Source organism: Sylvia atricapilla, chromosome 4 (genome assembly GCF_009819655.1).
Source record: "Sylvia atricapilla isolate bSylAtr1 chromosome 4, bSylAtr1.pri, whole genome shotgun sequence".
NCBI lineage: Eukaryota > Metazoa > Chordata > Aves > Passeriformes > Sylviidae > Sylvia > Sylvia atricapilla.
Genome location: NC_089143.1, coordinates 11,875,525 through 11,880,784, shown reverse-complemented (window position 1 = coordinate 11,880,784; position 5,260 = coordinate 11,875,525). Strand labels below are relative to the sequence as shown.

The 5,260-nt window shown below is 46.1% G+C and overlaps 1 pseudogene; it reads right to left on the bottom strand.

The window, feature by feature from the left end:
• Positions 1 to 1,432: 1,432 nt before the first annotated feature.
• Positions 1,433 to 5,008, bottom strand: LOC136360135 (ATP-dependent RNA helicase DHX8 pseudogene; annotated as a pseudogene).
• Positions 5,009 to 5,260: the final 252 nt, after the last annotated feature.

The window sequence follows — 5,260 nt, the reverse complement described above, 5'->3', positions numbered from 1 at the left end:
CGAGGTCCGGACAGCAGCTGGGACACGAGGCGACTGCCCCACAGATGGGACGTCCCCTAACATTTATACAGATTATTACGTACTAGTTATTTACTATTTTGTGCCAATGCCCAGTGCCCACACCAGAAGTGACATTCTACTTTGGTCCAATCTACTCTAACTACTTTGTGCCATCACCGCCCCAGAAAATGGGGGACGAGGAAGAAGGAGAAGTACATAAGGTACCACCCAAATTCCACCATCTTGTCCCCATTTACTTCTATTCTAAAAATTCTAAGACTATTAAATTCTACATCATCTACTGTGCTAGACTACAATTTTCACATCCTGGGAGTTTGTAATTACTTCTGCAATGTTGAGAGCTTTTCCCATGGATCAAAATCAAACCCAGTGTCTCCCTGGGCTCTGTGCCAAGGTCTCCGAGCCCCCTCGACCGTCTCCACACCCCCCTGTCCAGGGCTCAAACTCCTTTCCTCAGGTCCCAGGCCATCCAAGGGGATGTCCTGGACTCCAACACAGTAGGAGTTTGCTGCACCAGAGTCAGTGAATAGTTGGAGTCAGGATGGCTGAGCTGTAAAGAGGAATAAACCAGGACCTTTTCTATGCTGTGTTTAACAAGGAGTCTGGGCCTCAGCTTGTTTTTATGCTCTAATAAGAGGGCTGCTGCAACAAGGGCCCATTGTATAAAAGGTCTAAACATTTGTAACCACTTACTTTTCCAGATGTAACTGTGCTGCAGAGGGGATGTTGTAATTACTGCTTGATAAGCTCTTCCACACCAGAAGCTGTGGCTGAAGGGTAAGGCTTGCAGTCTCACCTGTGCAATTGTCCAAATATGTTCTTGCTGGTTTTCTAGAATTTTCCTGCCTTATCCCAAAGACAGAGGTACTAAATAGCTCACCAGAGATGACTGAAATAAAAGACAAATAGTTACATTGAATGGGAAAATGCATAAACTTGGGAAAATGCATAAACTTGGTAAAACAGAGAACAAGCTGCTTGCAAAAAGCAGTCACTGAGAAAGAATGTTAAGTAGAAATAAATCCCTTTTAGTACGGTGAAGACACAAACTATTTCAACTTCTATTTGTCTGGTCACTACAATCCAGTCAGGTTGGTGAAAAAACAGTTTTAAACCCCATTTTTTTGTGTGTCGTTCAGGTCAGCACCCAGATTTCTGAGTCTCAGAACTTGTCTCTTAAAAAGTGGATCATTAAAATGCTCCAGGACCCATTTCTGAGAGGCTGCAGTGGTCTGTGCAGCTGCAGAACATCTGGGGGTATCCCTTGCATTCCTGTTCTGCCAAGGCTGACTACCTGTGCAATGAACAGTTTGAGCTTCATGGGATGTCTGTTGTCCAGGACTCTGGAAACAGTACAAAGTCCCAGTCCTACAAACATGAAACCAGGCAAGAGTCCAGGAGGAAGCTGAGCTCATCGCTGCCGGAATACGTGGGATATCCTCCAGGCATTGGGCTCCTCATAGCGGTTGTAGAGGAGCTCCAGCCGCTGCTGTTTCTTCTGCTTGCTCAGCTTGGTTAGATCAGAGACCTTGAAGAAAGCTGGGGCAAACTCCACCAGCCACCGAGGATCAATGGTTGTCACCTCCTGCATGTATTCCTCGGTGGTCAGCACCAGCTCATGATACACCACCCACTCAGGCTGTCTGTTGAAGAGAGCACTGGATGGGTGGATATAGACCACTTGCTGATCAATGAGTGTCTGATACCCTTCTTGGGGATCCTTCTTTGCAGCATTTCGGAAGAAGCCACTGCAAATGGCCTTCTGGACCCGAGCTGTTGCCTTCTCACAGGACACCACATCCAGCTTATGCCTGTCCATGATGCCTAACATCTGCTTGCGAATGGCCTGAGCCCAGCGTAAGGATTGGGCCTGGATAAAATTTTCATAGCACCAGGGATTTGAAAACATATTATTTTTCCAGGAATTGTATACAGCCAGCAGTGTGAGGTGGTCACCTTCTGTTTGATGGAACTTGGCTTTCTTTTGATCAGCAAGTGCTTGTTTATCCTTTGGTCTGTAGAAGACATTCTGCACAGACAGCATGGAGACAATCGTCAACATCTCCTCACTGCATCCCAGGTGAACAGACATGATCAACATCTTACACAGCATAGGCTCCGAGGGGAATTCTGCCATCCTGCACCCAAGTCGAATCAGTAGCCCCTCATCATCCAGAGCTCCCAGCCTATAGAGCTGCTCCATGGCAGTTATGAGAGTTTCCATGGGGGGAGCATCCATAAAGTCAAAGGACAGCAAATCATTGATGCCCATAGCCTTCAGGGTGAGCACTATACTGGCCAAATTTGTTCTCTGGATTTCAGGCATATTGGTGGTTAACATCTCATCTCTATATGCATGTTCTGTGTATAACCTGTAGCATTTTCCTGGGCCCGTTCTCCCAGCCCTTCCTGCACACTGCTTGGCCTGAGCCTGCGAAATTGGTGTCACTACCAGCTGGTCAATTCCAGTCTTGGAGTTATAAACTTTCTGCCTCACAAAGCCAGGATCAATCACATAATATATACCGTCAATAGTCAAAGATGTCTCTGCAATGTTGGTGGCAACGACAACCTTTCTGCTCCCTGGTGGGGCTGGGTCAAAGATCCTGGTCTGCATTTCACTGGGCAAAGGTGAATATACTGGTAGGATAATTAATTCTGGAACATCAGGTCCTTGAGATTTCATCCTCTCATAGAGGATTTCACAGGCAGTGTCAATCTCTTCCTGGCCAGTTAGAAAGACCAAAATGTCACCTGGTGGCTCTGTTAAATGGATCTGCATTACTGTAATGAGACTGGCATCCAAATAATCTGTCTCTGCCTTCTTTGTGTACAGATTTTCTACTGGGTATGTTCTGCCACGAAGTGTGAAGATTGGTGCTTCATAGAAATACTGAGAGAATTTCACAGCATCCAGTGTTGCCGACGTCACTATTAACTTCATGTCCTGCCGCTTCTGCACTGTCTTCTTCAGGAGCCCAAAGAGAACATTGGTATGTATGGTCCTCTCATGGGCCTCATCCAGCATGATAATGGCATATTGGGTCAGATCTGGGTCTATCAGGCACTCTCTCAGTAACATCCCATCAGTCATGTATTTTATTACAGTCTCAGGGCTGGTGCAATCTTCAAACCGAATGGTGTAGCCAACCTCTTGTCCCAAGCAGCAACCAAATTCCTCTGATATCCTCTTAACAACAGACATTGCAGCCACTCTGCGAGGCTGAGTACATCTAATCTTTCCTCTTGAAGTATAGCCTGCCTCAGCCAGGTACTGGGTAATCTGGGTTGTTTTCCCAGATCCTGTCTCTCCAATAACAATCAGAATCTGGTTGTCATGCGCAGCTTGTATCAACTCCTCCTTCAGTCTGAAGATTGGGAGACTCTCTCTCTGTTCAATGATGGAAAGCTTCGTCTTCTTACCATAAGATGCTTTGTTGCCACCAAATGCATGTTTCTTCCACACTGGGATATGATTTGGCATCATCCCAATACCTCGCATGTTTGCAGCTATTTGTCTTCCATCCACATCAGGGAGAGGATCCACCGAGTGTGTGTTGAGGTCTATGGGAATGGAATCCATCTCTGCTTCTCTCTGGGCTTGTTTAGGTTCTCGCCTCTCTTTAGCTAAAGCACTTTGCATCATTGCAGCTTGGGACAAGGAACCATCTGGATTATTTACTATTTTAATGGGACTCATGTCCATGCTCTGTTTAGTGTGACCTTGAAGAAATGGTGGCTCTTCTTCAACTAGCTCAATCTCAAGATCTTCGTCTTCATCATCAACTTGAGGAAGAATCCCAGTCTCCTCATCCAAGTCAGGAAACTCTTTCTTGGAAAGTACATTTGCTGCAATCATCTGTTTTATTTCCCACTTCTCCAGATCTGAAATCTGGGTGAGGCATTTCTGTTCCAGGCTGTCATCCTCCACCTTGGGGACGTTCACCAGAGACAAGTGACTGGGTCTGTCCGGGTTCCTCATGGAGATTTTTTCATTGGTTTTTCCAACCAGGCTCCTTCTGCCATTTGGGTTCAAGTCTTCCCCAGTGTCTTGATCAACATCCTTCATGCTCAGGCTGGTTTTGGATCCAGTAAAAGTTAATACTTTGACTTTCACTCTTTGTCCTTTGCTCACAACATCAGTAACATTGGCAACTCGTCCTTCTCTTCGTAGCTCAGAGATGTGGACCAAGCCTTCCCAATGTTTCCTTAATCCTTCCAGCTGCACAAAGCATCCAAACTGCATTATGCGTGAGATTTTGCCATTGTAGATGTCTCCAATGGAAGGCTCCTCAGCTGGTGGATGGTCTATGTGCTTGTCTCTCCACCTCTCATGGCTCTTTTTAAGGTACTTTTCCCCACCCTTGCAGTCCTTACTGGGACTCCAACTTCTGCTCCTTGACTGGTACCTGGATTTTCCCCTGTTCCAAGTACTGGAACAAGACCTGGGGGAGGATCTATGGCTTCTCTTCCTGTCCCTGCTATGACTTCGACTCCTCTTACTATTCTTCACCCAATGGCTGCTGCCCCTCTGCTTGCCCTGCCTGTCTGCACTAGGCATCAGAGCTTCAAGTTCTTTTAGGGCATCAGATGCCACTTTCACATCATCTTCATCAAGCATATTCCTGATGTTGGGATTGTCTGGCCTGCAAAGGGTTGGATACAATTCCCTCAACTTCTCTGATTGGGATTTGACAACTGCCTCTTTTGTTGTGGATGGTTTTGGTGGAAGCCTCATTGTCTGTATAAGACGTTACTAATCAGGGAATCAGTTACTAATGAGGGAATCGGTGAACTCAGCACCATTCTTCAGAAGAATTGCTTTAAATGTGTCGAATGTGGTATTTTTCTCAGCAAGACTTATCACAAACTCAGCCAGGTCCTTGTCGTTGATGTCCAGGTGGTTGTTGAGCTCAGTGCAGACCTTGGAGACCAGTGACAGGTACTCGAGCTTGGCAAGGTCCTCAGCTGCTGCCAGCTCCACCATTGCTGCCATGGCTATACTGCTGTGGAGTCACTTCTGGCATCTTCCCTGCCCCCTGTGACCAGCCTGCGGCTCTCCTCTTCTCCCAAAATTATTTGCAGCAATTAATTTTAAGTTCTTACCTAACTGCTACAACCTTCAATTTTATATGCAGCAGTTCTTTAAAGTTTAGAAATAATTAGCTCACACACACACACACACACAAAAAAAAAATACTGCTCAAGCAGACCAAGTCAGAATACACTCTAGACAGCC